The following is a 16454-nucleotide window of genomic DNA, read 5'->3' on the forward strand; positions in this document are numbered from 1 at the left end:
TCATCGCTTGACACTTGCAGTTCAAACAAATTATGTACGGACTATAAACTAATTAAGAAATTCGAATGTTTCCTAAGATTCGCATTGATGAGTACTTTCTCTCACTCGCCCGTAGGTATCTCACCAGGCTCCACAACCTTCCTCTAGATATCCTTGCTCCTATTACTCTTCCTCCTGACCTTCTTCAGGCCTTGCGTCATAAACCCCTCCAATTCACCTCTCATTATCTTGATGAGTGGGATTCAGATCCCTCCATCATTCCATTATATAACCGTGGCTCTCGTGACCCTGGTCTACCTGAGTCACGTGTCTACCTTTAGCACACTCGCGCTTTTGCCATAACCACACCCCCTTCACTACTTCCAATTTTCCTCATTTTATGCACAAGATTTCTGACTTAGATGAACCTAGCTTGCTAGGTGTTCACTCGCTTCCCTCTCCTTCGTCTACTGGAATTAAGTTTCCCCATTTCTGTGGAAATCTTCTCCTTTCATTCCTTAGAGGTGGTTCAGTGGGTTAAAGTCCCACATGGTGGCTTTCGATACTTCCATCTACTGCAAAAAAAAAAAATGTTTCCTAAGACCACTGATGATGAGTAATTGGCAATACTCGAAACAGTGTTGTATGGTTACCCAAATTTCAATAAGTTTAATAAAATTTTTGTCCTTGACTTTTCTTTGCTATTCGAATCCGTCTAAAAACGCGTCACTCTCGACAAGAAAAAAATTAACATTATAAGTTATGGATGTTGAAGATAATTGCATTGCTTAATTGGATTAATTAAAATAAAACACTGTTGTGATTGGCTAATATGTGCCGATAAGGTTTTAAAGAAACTGCACAGAACTATTAAAACTATTCAAAAACGTGCAAGATGCCCTATTACATAAATAATTTTAATCAAGTCAATACAACTGGTTCAGTTTGGCGTAAGTGTAGCGTTTGCTGAATTCATATGTTTTTATTAGGAAATTAGGAATCCATGTTGATTTATCACCTAATTATCATGTTGAAAGCATCAACAGGTTGCTAGTAATTTATGTCCCGGAAGGAAAATTAAATTTCGTTAAGTCATGTTTTTAGGATGTAATAACTGTCTTAAACCAGACCAGCAATGACATGAAGAAGGACAGTTCAGCAGGAGACGGGCAAAGCGTTCAACGAGTTGATGGCAGTAGTACAAAATAGAAACCAGTGAAAAACTTTTGTAGGCTCCTTAAGCTCCTAATGGAGTATGGAAATAATAATAATAATAATAATAATAATAATAATAATAATAATAATAATGTGTCTTAAACAGATCCTTATAAACATCAATATTTCTTTCTTTATTAGGTTTGGATTCTTTAAATAGGTAAGTAATCGCTTTTAAATATAAGATTCAGTTAACAGACACAAATTTAATAATGAAGTAATGAAGTTGCAGAACTAACAACTTTCGAAAATTAGAAAAAAGGAATTATGAAAAAAGGAATTATGTTTGTATTATAGTGTATAAATACATAACACCTGTTAACACTTCTTAAATATATAATACGTGTATTTATATTGAATTCGATGATATCCAATTACCGCACAAAAATAAAAAAAAACGAACTTTTCTGTATTTCGAGTTCGACATGAATATATCTAATTTTTATTATTGGTTTATTTACAAACATATAAAAATCGTTTTGCGAATAAATTAATTTTAAAAAGTTTATAAATAAAGCTTGAGTGCCTTTATATAAAGTTCTCAAAAGCGAGCAATGAAAATGTTTTCAAGATATCGATCAAAGAAAAACATTTAGTTTTGATGTCTTACTATCGTATTATGTAGTATTATTTTTATATATTAATTGCTATAAAGACATGTTGTACACTTTTATTTTTGATACTAAGGCACGAACTAAATTGGATTATTAATACATTCTTATTATATATCAAAAATATACGTATGTGTATAATATATTAAATATTTTAAATAAATAAGGAAAATCTAAAATTAATTAATGTAAGATTTTTAAAGATAAAAAGCAGTAGATGTTTAAAGAAGTATTATCGATAAATGACTTTAATATTTTTTGTTTGTACTATTAATGACTGTATCCAATGTAATGACTCCGCAGTTAAATGAAAATATTATGGTTTTCTATATAAAAAATAAAAAACAGTTTTATGAAAACAATTACACTAGATACAGTGTAAAAAGACAATACGCATTGTTTCTTTTAACGTAACTGTCACAGTTATAATTATTATAAAATCATAATAAATTTTAAACAAAACAAATTATATTTAATATTGCTAAACAATTGTTAACAATTGAGACATATTTATTTGTAAAAAGTTATTTAAAAAACAAATCATTACTCATGATTTGAGTAAAATCATTATGTTTTACTAACAGCTAGAAAAACAACGTTTATAGGACGTTTAAAGATAGATTTAGAAAAACATTCATCCAACAAATCACTTTAAAACTTTATAAAATATTCAATTATAATAGAAAGAATTAAAATGAAGTGTCTTCAAAAATTAGAAGAAAAACCACAAAAATTTAAAGGACTTTGGTTTTGATTTCCATAACCCCATAAGTTAACAATAAAATTGTATACCCACTACGGAGATGAGGACTTTTCACTTTTATTTTACTCATGTTAATAAAAGAGGATATAAAGATATTATTGTTCATTTTAAACTTCAGACAATAACTTCACAAGAAAACTTAACAATATTTTCTTTTCAGAATGAAGTTATAATATTGAAATCTCATACGTCTATTCAACATAGCAGAGAATAATATATAATCAAACTTCCATATGTCGATGTTTGTAGGCTAAAGATAACGTCATTTAATAACGCTGTTATAAAATGCATTATTTGAAAGGTTTTTGTTATCATATATAGATCGGAGAGCAAATGTACAGAACTAATTACATGTTTTATCTACATATATTCTAAGTATTATTTTATTAATTCTCAAGTAATGTAAAAATGGTGTACAGATTGTAAACTAAATATTAAGAAATAAAAAAAAAATGATACACTTGTGAAAACACAATGGGCCAATAGGCCTAAGTGAATCCACCAGGGATCACCGGTATAACCTAACATACACCTGTAAAAAATTTCGCTACGGTTTCTTTGGATTTTAATTTTCTAATACATACATAATTTTCTCAAACATAAAATTAAAAGAAATCAAACTAGTAGAATTTAAAGTGATGAAACTAAAATATTTAGAATTAGGAGTTATACAAGCTTCGATTCAACTTATGTAAGTAGAATAAAAAATAATATTAAAATTAAATAAAATTCAGGAATTGATTAAGAACACTAACACAATGGAAAAAAAATTTGCAACATCTTGATAGCGGTATACTGTCTGCAATGCTTTTTAATAACAAAATAATTTTTGCAACTACATAGGTAATTTGACTTATAGTGCACTAGGTTACGTTAGGTAATGCTGGTAGAGCAAAAAGACTACGCATACACCATTAAGGTCCATTGCGATACCAGATTAGAGTCTTAATTTTTTATCGATAGTGGTGTGCATCGCTTAGGATGCGCGTGTTATTTGTGGATTTTATTTGGATTTTAATAGAAACCTCAGGTATGTGCTCCAGTCCGGTAAAACTGACAGTCCCTAAGTATTTTTGTCGAGTTCTCGAGAGAGCCGGATATAGTGTACTAACTTTCAATACATTTTAAAGATTACATATAAATTCCAATTAGTGAGAATTTTTAACTATTTTCATTACTAAAACGAAGACAACAGAAAATATCGGTAAACGTAATAAACACAAATCGATTTAAACCTTAGATTTCACTAAAGGCAAACTTAAACACAGCAAACAGCTGTTCTTAAATTTTGCCAAGCAGCAATTGAATCTTAACTCAGAAAATACATGAAATATTAAAATAAATAGAATTAAGTAACTTTTAGACGTGGCATATGAGGTTCTATATTTGTGTTCATCTATATGCAAAATCGTATTAACAAAATCCTGCCATTTACTTTCATCATAGTAACGTTTAAGTATTAAGAGCTAAGAGATAAGAGAAATGAATATTTACGTCATAAGAGGATATGCTAATCGCAAACAAACTCTAAAGAGGTAACTATATCGTTGTGACTCCCCACTAAAAATTCGAGTTGTGAAGATAAATTTAAAGGAAAGTGGTAAAAAGCTGTTTGAATTTTTACTTCGAGTTAGGGGAATTCGACTTATGAAGAAAAAAATACAAGGAAGAGTTCTTGAAAATTCAAAGTTCGTACATAGGAGTTTGAGTTGTGGAATAATTCGATTTAGGGGACTTCGAGTTATAGGAATTTCACTGTATATAAAAGTTAGGTCAAGAACTAGGGAATTAAGATTCCTTATTATGAAACTATGTCCCTATTTTCCATTATTAGTACTCATAGTAACAGTAACTACCAGTTGATTTAAGGCAGCTTTTTAAGGCAAATATCCGCTTTATTCTGTGAGAGAACCAACTGTATTATATAGAGCTTATTGGGCTCGCAAGTACGACCATTTAAATGTTATTACTGCGTTGTAACAAAAATACATAGGAATAATAATCAATTTTTATTATTCGAAAAAATTTCAGATTTTGTCATGTGCAGAAATCTTAAAACAAGCGATTACAACAATTACAGAAGAAAAACCAGCTCGTAGATCAAGGACATCATAGATCATAATTTAACAAGAAAAGCAGTGAACAAGAGAGAATGGTATAAACTAGCAGAGATTAACTTAAGCCATATAAACTTTAAGACATAAAATAAAATAATTTTACGTAAATGATAATTCAGAATTTTGATACATATATAAAAAATATACATAAAAACACTAAAACAGTATATAGTCCTTATGTATATAAACTCTGCAACAGGCGGTTAATATGTTTATTTTATGAAATAACAACGGTGAATGATGATCGAGTACAAAAAACGAATGGAATCAAATAGAAACGAAACGTTTAACACATATGATCATATATGAATAAAGTGTTATTTAATAAACAATAGTTAATAGCTGGCTGCAAAATAAGGACCATAAATTAACTGAAAGAATTATTTAAATGCAATTTAAAAAAGAACATTTGAACATTTAACACATATAATCATTTATGAATGAAGTGTTATTTGATAAACAATAGCTATTAGCTGGCTGCAAAATATGGACCACAAATTAACTGAAAGAATTATTTAAATGCAATTTAAAAAAGAACAGTACATTTAACTATTGTTATAAATCTTTATATAAAATAAATTACATATATTCATAAATTAATTAAATATTTGAGAAACATTTGTTTTTGTATATAAAATAATTATTTCATTTCTTTATCATTCTTTATTTACTTTTTTAAATATACTCATAATAATTTATACGCCTAAAAAATTCTTTTCACTTACCATTCCTTAAAGAGGTAACATGTTGATATATTTATTTTTTAACGTAACTGTCATTAAGTAAGAATGTTTATGGTTCATATATTTTGATATAGCGGAACATTTAGTACATATAATAGTACTGTATTTTATAAAATAAGAAATTAATTAGCACTATATATTTATAAAAACTATAAAAAAAACAAAAATTTAAATAAGAAAAATTATTTTGTTCTTACAAAAAATGCGCAGTGCAACAAAAACAAAAGTACAACGCGCAGAAACCGCGATTGTTTCAATAGAAAGCACAACCTTGAAATTGAGTTGTTTTTTTTATCAATTATTTATGCAAATTTGATTGCAAGAGAAAGAAATAACTGAAAACTAGTTACACTTAAAACCAATTTAATATTATATTTCAAACAATTAACTTTTTGCAATAACATCTAAAGTGCATAACCATTTCATTAAATTTTACACAAAACACTTCCTTGAAACGATAAAATAATATTTTCTTTCTCGTTACTTAGCAATGCTGCATTGTTAGGGCGACACAAGGCAGGTGGATGGTAAAAAAATGAAAAACAAATAAGAATTAAAAACACCCCCTGCCGCTAATACTCAACACAATTTTATTTTTATTTATCCTTGTTGATTCGTTTGTTTTCTTCAACATTTTGGTTTTAAAGTAATTTTTATTTTAAATTATTTTAAACTTTTACTTAATAAAGAGATAAAATTAAATTTCTTGCATATAATGAAATTATGTCTTTAATACAAAATAACCACAAACCCTTTCTTTAGCTTTATTATTTGTGCGCGATAACTTAATCCACAACTTGCACGTTCAACTGATTATTTTGGACTAAAACAGGCAGTCGAAAAGAAACGTTGTTGATTTCGCTCTTGTGTTTTCTCTAGCGTGCAATGAAATGAAACGGAACTGTAGACACGCTTTTTAATGTAGGGAATGCAAGTTTACTTCATAGCTTGATAACGGTAAGAAACGGAGTTACCATCTATTCAATATTAAGAATATCAAATTTGAATAAATTAAATTATTATGCTAAATTTATAATAAATTGTTATTACGACTAATATTCAATTAGTTTTTATATTTGTTACTGCGCTTAGGTCGTTTATTTAACAAATAAATTTATAAAAATATTTTTTTAAATAAAATTAAAAATTACGTGTTTCATTATTATTATACACTGAAGATGATCTACGAAGTAAACCGAAATATCTGTAATATAAATAATTTTGTATAAAAATTAAAACATAACTAAATATTTAACATAGTTTAAAAAGTGTAATTTTTTATTTTATTTAAAACAAAACATTTTTTTAAATTTATAAGTTAAATAAACGACCTTAACCCAGTACCAAATATAAAAACGAATGCTAAATTTATACAAAAAATATTTATTCACATTATTTATAATTTTTCTAATACAAAATAATTTATTCTTTGCTTTACTATTATTTTTTTTCAATTTATGTTTAATTTTCACAAATTAATACAAGTACTTTATTTAATAGATAATAAATAAGTGAATAAATAAGTGGAATCAGGCGCGTTTATAAGTTAAAATGATATTTAAATTTTACTTACTAGTTTAAATAAATAACATACAAAATCTAATAAAAGTAAAAAAATATTAATTATTTATCAAATATTTAATAACTTGCCTTATTTTATTATACTTCTGTTTTATTTTTTCTACATTATTTATTTGTATTAATTATTAAATAATACCGAAGATGTTATTTATAACAGATGAAATATCTATTATAAATATATTAAAAATTTATTTAGTTTAAAGTTTTCAAATAAAATTAGTACTTTTATTTATAGTTTTTTTTTATATTATTTAAAGTAATATAAAACAAAAAAAACATCTTGAGACCAAAAAGAAAATCTAAAATAAAAACATATAAACAATAAAGATCGATATTAATATTTACAAAAATTTATTAAATACTTTATATAGTTATATATTCGATTTTATGATTAAAATGTTTTTCATCAGAACTTTTTAAATGAAGAGGATTAAAATAAAAAAAGTAGACATAGTAGTAAAAGTAGTAAAATGGCAATAAGACGTTCAACCATTTTAACACTCAGACTATAAAATTATCAACCCCCCCTAGTAATAAATTCTCTATGTTCAAAGTTAAAAATATTTATTAAAGATCTACTTCGTTGATCGATTCCATATATATTCTCTATAAAGAAAATGTTTCATATTCGTGCAATATGTTTTCACATATAATATATGACTTACTGTCCAATTTTTAAAGCAAAGTACAATAGATACTGTAAAAGTACTATTTGCAACAGGCACCACTCTTACTATATATTTTAACTTCTTAAATTAATCTTCAATAATTCAAAGGGGTATGTTAAGAAATCCTTATAAAGTCCTTTTTTATACACTCTGATATAATTTTAATTTTTTAAATTAAAAATTTTTCAGCTATCAGACAACTACAATAAAACGTTTTTATTTAGAAATTTGAAGCAGATATTTCGTTCTTTATTTTAGAACATCCTCAGTGCTGTAATAATTATACAAAAAAATTACAAAAATTTTTTAAAAGTTACACATTACAATTAAAATAATACCTTAATTTTTAATAAAAAGCTTAACTTAAGGTTTATGAATTTAAAATTAAAACAATATATACGAAAAATTAATATATATATTAAAAATGACACTATTGAACTCAACAAAATAAAATTAACAATAATTATTTTTATTTTTAACATCACATTGTCTGTTAAGTGATCAGACAATAATAAAACTTAGAAACAAAAATAAGAAATTGGAAAAATATAATCTATTTCGTTATGTCAAAAAGAACTTTAGTACAAATAATTTTAATTACATTTCTTCTAAATGTAGGAAATGAAAGAATCTGAAAACATCAGTCTTTTTACATGACGATAGAAAATAATCTCTTTTCAGAGACATTAATTACAGCTACATATAGACTGTGAATGTTATTACATAGATACAATCTACAACGATCATTGTAAACCGTTTAATTTCTAAATTGATATTTATTTTATAAGTAGCATTAAATTACTTATCAGACGTTTAGAAAACTTTAGAAGTAAATTGTTAGTCTCAAATAATGTGATCTTATAATAAAAATGTATTATTTATAATGATGCTGTACAATATATTTGTATCATACAGACAATGATTTAGTTAGTATGACCTTTTGTGAACCCTTAGACCATCTGAATTAAGATTAGGAAAAGGGAATGGTGATAAATAGGCCACAAGACTCAGATATTGCAAAAATGTGTCCTGAATTGGTCCCTCAAGGGTTTCGTACACCTGACCGATTTATACACGCACAACATCAACAATATTGTAAAATTGTGGGGCGAGACTTGAATAATTAAAAAACTATTTATTATTATTATAAAATAGAAATTTATAAAAGATTTCTATTATCTTTTATTTAAAATACAATTTAGGGATTAAATACATAAAACTTTTTTGATGAAGTTCCAGCATTTAAAAATAAGAAGTTGTCTAATAGAAAACTCAACTTAATTCAAATGCAATTCATTCTTATGCATGGAAGCAAATTAAAATTAATATGGTTGTCAAAAATGATTTTCTAGTATAATGAAAATTTGAAATCCATTCATACATCTATATCTATATATCAAAACGTCTTACATTAAAAATACAATCAAGCAGATAACTTATTACTAATGAATACATTACGAGCAATTGTGTTCACTTACCGATACAGTAAATCCACATGAAGTTAATATAAATATTGAATCATATAGATGTTTTTGTTTAAGATCACAATACAGAACACTACTAAGAAAATACGTAAGACCAGAGCTCGTAATAAACAAAAAATACAAATAAAATTTAAATCTATTGATTAAAACTTAAGATAAACTCTCAATTGATTATAAAATCTTTAAAGGAAAGGTTTTTGTAATTCAGGAGAGAAAAAAGCATAGATTTCATAGATTTCTACAGATTCTAACTAGCACCATCTAAATGATCCTTAAGCATTTCTGGAGGATAAAGTTTTATAGAATTCCTTATTGCTTTAACAATGATAGATCTTAAATACATTGTTTTTCAACTCGATTATTCTAGCATTCTTTCCCACGATCACTAAATCTGTTCTTTCTTACATTTAAAATCCTTTTGTTATTGCATACACGAAAGAAATACCAAAGTGGGCATATTATATAGGAATAAGAAATAAGACTCGATAAACTACGTTCGATATTACAACTTATTTGGTAACTCTCTGTTGAAGAGATAACCTACTTTTAGACCTACTACTCTCGGTAAAATTAAATTATTTATTTAAAACAATAAACATTTAGTGTAGATAATGAAAAATATTAATAAACTATACAAAAGGGCAACACCTTGACATAACCCCCAAACACAATAAGTAAACTTCAATGAAAATCATCTAAAACCAAGCAATAAAGTCTACGTTTGGAAAATTTTACTTAGTATGAAATGCAATTATGTTATTTCAATGTTATTCATGTTAAAGTTATTAAAACAGGTTCAATGTAAATAAATTCATTATTTATCATAAGCTAATTTTATATTTGGAAAAAAAATAAAACAATCAAAATGAATTGAGGTAAAATAATTTTTAAAATTTTTTAAACTATAATTACAAATTTATGAAAAATATTTGCAAATAACTTAAAATAAAATACTTGTAAAATTACAAATAAAATATTGTTTATCGATAAGTTTATGGTCATTAATCATATTGCGCTGTTTAACTAATTGTCAAACTCATGGAACGTGCAAAAACAACAATAATGCAATGCACTAGTATACCCCTTTAAAAGTTTATTAATGTATTGCATATAATTATTACAAATTGAAGTACCTTCGGGTTATTAACCGATCAACGATTTTTAGTATCGATTTCATTGTTTCCAGTTGTTTTTAAGACTCAAGAAGGCAATATAAACTTTTACGATTTCATCATTTATCATTGCGCTTTATGAAGATAAGGTAAACAATTATATATGCAAATATGGCAGGTAGATGGAGTATGGGAGCTAAAAAAACTTTTCTAGTTTAGGAACTGCAAATATATTTCCAAATTAAGGAATATAATTTTACAAGATTGATCCTAAAATATTAAGACACTTCAAAATAGAAGTTTCTATTATTTTCACGATTTGTTTTGATCCCCCAATCTTTTTTCCTTCTCTACTATTAAGAGACCGAGACCGAAGACCGAAAAACTTGATTATTACTGGGTTGAAAATTGTAGGTATTGAAAGAGAGTTTTAAGATTTATAGTTATTAATACTCTCTCAGAATTAGAGTACATCATTAATTTATATTATTATAAATTAAATAATTCTTCTAAATAAAATCATATTTATCGCTGCAATTTTTGCCATTTAAATGCGAAAAAACTATTCGTTTACTTTTAAATACATTGGAACATTATATTTTCTATTTGGTGCATAAATTATAATAGTAGTAGGAACCAGTAGTAGATCTATGGTTGGGTGACAACACAGTATGACAGACGTGGAACTTGAGTCAAAGAAATAGTTCTCCTTTTCCAATTAAAATTAAAGTATGCTTTAACATATGACGGTGTACTATGTGATTAACTTCTTATTCAAAAATCCCTATTGTCTACAGACAATGAAGTACTTAATGTCTTTATTTTAAAATTGATATAAAAAATAGGTCTGCGTATGTTAATCACAATACCTGCCTAATATAAAAATAAGCTTTTAAAAGGTTAATAAAAACTATCTGCAATAAACAATATTTGAATCAGAACTGAAAAATTTGGTATTTTTGTCAATTGAAAAGAAAATCTTTTTTAACATCTCATTGGATGTATTAATAATAACTATATTATTAGGTTTTTGTAAGTAAATACATATTATTATCTGTGGATAATATCAATATACGAGTACATTCACTTTTTTTTCGTGTGTGTACTAATAAATAACCTAATTATCACCTAATTAATTTTTACTGATTACTTTGAATTCGATGGTAGTAATTTTATTCAAAACACGATAACTGTAACAAAAATGTTCAGATATACCTATCTTGAGATGTTAAGACTTTATGAAATAATATAACTTAATATAAAGTTCAATTTGAGTAAATAGCAATTATGCGTCTATCTATCCAATTCGACGTAGAAGTGTTTTCTAACATACGTCTCCATAAATGTTATGTGAAAAATTGAAATATATCCATAATTCTTGATTAACAGTTTTGTAATCTAGGATTTTCAGAAAATCATTTAACACAATTAACCAAAAGAGAACGCAAGACAAGCATCTATTTAACTGCTGTTTACACTATTACATAACTGCTGTTTAAAGTATTATATAACTACTGTTTAGACTATTACATAAATATATTGTACAACTAAAAAAAATAAATTACATTCAAAGAGACGTAATTGTTTTTTAAATAAGCAAATTGAATATCTTAAAAATTCATATAATAAAACTATATTATTATTAGATTAAAGTAAAAGATAAACGACTTTAAATATTCAAATAAATATTTTTTTTGGTTTAATTTCTTTACATAAACTGCATATATTAATTATTAATTATTAAATTTTGTTTCTGATTGTTCATAAAAGTTCAAAAATACTGGGTATTTTTTAGCTTAAAACAGTGGGAGAAAAAAGCTTTTATCAAGCTTTTACTAAGCTTTTTTTTAAATTGTTCACAGCAAATATTACTTTATTTAATAAAGAAATAAACTGAGTAGCTTACAAATATACAAAGAAATGCATATATGTAAAATAATTTATGATTTTTCTTAGCTTTTGTTCTATAATTATTCTTTAATTATTAATTGTCTGTATATGTATATAAAACGATAGTGCGGTTTTTATACCATATCTCCGGAACTATAGAAGATCTCCCATACATCGGTGTGAGATATTAATTTATACCAACACTTTTTTATTGGTATTATAAACAATCTTATTAAAAGAAGATCGACTACTGTCAATTTTTATGAAATAATCACGTCAAGGATGATATGTGTTTAAAAGCTGATAAAATGGGGTTTACAACTCGACATTGCAATTTAAAGTTTCTTTAAACAATCAATGCAACCGATAAAGTTAATAAATAATACAATATAATATTTTTATTAGTAAAGTAAAGTAATAATTTTCATGCAAAGCTATGTAAAAAATTTAGTATGTAATATAATATTACCATGTACATATATACCATTTTAATATGAAAAAATATGAAAAATATATAATATAAAAAATACATGAAAAATGTTTGATTTGTCTTTATAAGAAGTAATGTAAACATATCATTACTAAAGATTATTCGCACCGTCAGCGAAATAGTGGCTTTAAAATTAACTGGATATTATTTTATGTTAATCACAATACACCTCCAAATGCTGTGAGATGCAAACGAAAGCTCCATAAGTTCTGCAGTTCTCAAATATTTACTTTAATAAATACATTAGCAATACTAAAAATAGAAAAACAAGCTCTTACTGCCAATTAAGCTTCCTTTGATTGAGTGAAATATATTAGGAAGTTGAAAATAGTACTACATGAAACAAGAGACCCATATGGAAGTTTCATTTATAACAGATATATAATAATACAAATAATATCCTTGAGAGATAATTTATGCTCTAATCTATTATTGCATATAAGTTAACGCACGCGTCTCCCAAATCCGGCCCTTGCTTAGTTTCATTAACGAAGCAATCATGTGATATTATTCGAACGCATGGTTGCTACCAAACGGGACATCCACTTGTTTGTCTGGAAAAGTCCCGTTTGGCTTCGGTAGCTCCCAAATTCGCAAAAGTACGCTCGGTCTCTTCTACTTGAACTATCGAACAAAAACACGGAATACCGGACAAATAAAAATTAATATTTAACTTATATTATGTGAGTTCTTATGTATTGAGTTCTTTCTGCGCTAATACTTTTAATAAAAGATGGGAAGACTCAACGATATGTAGACATCTGTATGCAATCTGGCCACTTTCCGATAAAAGGAAATCGAAAACTCTCATTGAGATGTCCCGCAAGGACATTGGTCTTCTGGTAGGGTTGATTACAGGGCACTGTAAGCTAGGGAATCATGCTAGAAGACTAGGTCTTCCTTTCAACCAAATCTGTCGTAGCTGTGGGGAGGACGATGAGAGCGCATCTCATCTGTTGTGTTTTTGTCCAGCTCTTGCACGTCGGCGATTTAGTATTCTAGGGGCCCCCTTCCTTGAGGACCTGGACCAGTTACAGGATCGGGCTTTAAATAGCATTTTATGCTTCGCAAAAGGTTCTAGGTGGTTTTAAACCCTGAAGTTTTTTTTTTTTTTTTTTTAGTATTTATATACAGCATCACAATGGGCCAATAGGCCTAAGTGGATCCACTAGGGATCACCGGTATAACCCAACCTTACCTAACCTATATTATGTGAAGTGTTGTAGTGGCCATATTCTACACCCATGAAATTATAATTTTATTTACAAAACTTTTATTACCTCTTAGTTCTCAATATACAACCAATAATTTCTTAAGAGTCTTATTCTTATCTCATGGTACAATGTTTGAAAATTTAAAAGGTTCAGATTATATTTAATTCTAAAACACCACTTTTTAAAGTTGTTCTACAACCAGGAAGTGCTCCTGTAATAGTCTACGTCGGATTTGTATGGCATCAGGCCGCTTAACGCCATGCTCAGTATTTATTAATATTTGGGAATTCCTTTATTTCATCAGTACCGTTAAAAAATCCATTAAATATTTATACATGAATGTAGCTCATTTAGAGTTAGATTTGTTTAAAATTTTTTGGATAAAATATAGAATAGAAACTGAAGAAAATTCTTGCAATTTTCTTTGTTTGACGTACAGAATCGATTTAAGATGCACTTTGTGTTCCTTGAAATAAAATCGATAACTATTTTTTTCTTTAACTAAGTTTTTCAATAATACAGGTATGCGGAAAGCATTTATATCCTTTTTAAGGACAAGTTTTACCAACTTCGAAAGAAGATGGAAATTGCAAATTGAATAAATAGTGAATGCAACTTTTGGTAGCATATTCTGCTATTTCACGAGTATCAACACTATTGCTTTTCTATTACTATCTATCAGTGGGCATCTCAAATTTAATAATAAAGAGAGCATTTTGTATAAATAATATTCAATAAATTTGAATTTATTTTTAAAAAAGTATGAGCTAGCTAGCTTTTAATGCCGATTACCCTAATTTAATAATAATATTTACTGTACTATATATGAGTATAAGCCTTTTATATATATATATATAGGTTTTCTAAAAATAACCTTTTGTAAGATATTGGCGGTTTTTCGAATGAAAGTTTTTGTTTAGACAGACCTCTTTGACATATCGTATTTAGGTTAATTTTGATATTAGAAATGGATTCTTTCTATCTCTCAAAATCAATTTTTGTTTGGCATATAAGAACATAAAATATTAATAAATGTTTATATTATTTGTTATAAAGGAAGTTGTGTTCGAATACTGAATTGAGATCAGTTACACTATTGATAAGAAGTGCCTTAAAAGTTAATTGATCAGCTTACGTTTTTATTATATCAGTCACATGTTTTCTTAACGAATTCTTCTTATAACTAATCTAAATAACTAATATAAGTTTTATAATTAATTATATTCATATAATATAGTAATAATATATATATTTATCTATATACATAAAAGAAAGTCGGGTTAGTTAGACCACTTATAACTCAAGAACGGCTGGACGGATTTTAATTATCTTTGATTTGTTGGAATCGTCTCCGCTCCGAATAGCAGAATACATTATAAAATATTGGAAAAATCCACTAATTTTAGCAAAAATAATAAATTTGTAAATGCTGTTTCTAACTGTTGACAGTTCGACAGTTTGAGTGATATTGATTTCTTTTTAAATTTTTTTTTTCAAATATTTCAAGTATAATAAATTCAAATATAATAAATAAATATGAGCTGAAAGTATTGATTGTTTGTTTTGTGCGAGTGCCAGATTCATCATCATATTGAATCATTGCAACCTGTTGAAGATGCACAACATAAATTCTTGGAAATATACTTCATGGGCAATATGATGGAACAACTTGAACGGCGTCAAGAGATCAACACAGCAATGAAAATAACAATTCTTCAAGATCTGCAGCAACTACTTCATGAACATCATGCATTGGTCAGGCTGTTCAAGACTGCGTTGGTGCGCATGCCACATGATAACTACAAAGTTGTGATCAGAGCGGATAAACGACCAGCAGAAACACATGAACGCAAATTTAACGCTCCAACAATAGATAAAGTTGCAATCCTGATCGTTGGAGAAAAGTTGAACACACGTGATATTGTGCTTACACGTCGCGATACTGGGCAACTGCAACAAGTATGTGAAACACATCGTTCATATGACACGTTGCAATACCCACTGATGTTTTGGCAAGATGATGGATATGACTTCAATATAAAAATGATAAGCCCATTGAATGGTGGGTATCAACATCATAGTTTTCAATTCAGAATACATACGTGAATCTCACTTCTAAGATACTAATTTTACTGTTTTTAAATCAGGTGAGGAAACTACCAAGAAAATTAGTTCGTGTAATCCAAAATGGAAAGAAATTGTTTAAATGCTGCTTTCTGGACAGACATCAAGTGATCGGCACGACATCACTGCACGTGTATTCAAGCACAAAATTCGATCGCTGATGAATCTAAAATTTAATATAACATTCAATGACTGTTACGCGGTACGAAGTTCGCGGGGTCACCTAGTATATATAATAAATAATAAATAATGTCATAAAGCAGTTAAATCTTTATTGATCTGTACATTTATTGATATAATAAAATATTGCTGTTATATATTTTATGAGAACATTAGTATGATATGAGTTTTCCTTAGCCTAAAAAAGTAAGGTTATGAATATAACATTTTTAATGGGAAAAAACTTTTAGAAAATAGGTTTCGTTAATTTTTATTTTAATTTTTATACAAAATGTAGTCATTG

The 16454-nt window shown here is 27.1% G+C and overlaps 1 protein-coding gene across 3 annotated transcripts in view; it reads right to left on the bottom strand.

Annotated features, from left to right (window-relative positions):
• Nucleotides 1-6296, bottom strand: part of LOC119669251 (galactosylgalactosylxylosylprotein 3-beta-glucuronosyltransferase P) — a 56894-nt gene extending 50598 nt beyond the window's left edge. For 2 of the 3 annotated variants that reach the window (XM_038079077.1, XM_038079075.1), the window contains exons 1-2: nucleotides 6180-6296; nucleotides 5411-5528 (exon numbers count right to left, since the gene is read on the bottom strand). The gene's annotated coding sequence lies outside the window, so the exon portion shown is untranslated. The remainder of the gene's footprint in view (nucleotides 1-5410; nucleotides 5529-6179) is intronic. The other variant, XM_038079078.1, reaches the window with a different exon arrangement.
• Nucleotides 6297-16454: the final 10158 nt, after the last annotated feature.

This window comes from Teleopsis dalmanni, chromosome 1 (assembly GCF_002237135.1).
Source record: "Teleopsis dalmanni isolate 2A chromosome 1, ASM223713v2, whole genome shotgun sequence".
In the NCBI taxonomy this organism is placed as follows: Eukaryota; Metazoa; Arthropoda; class Insecta; order Diptera; family Diopsidae; genus Teleopsis; species Teleopsis dalmanni.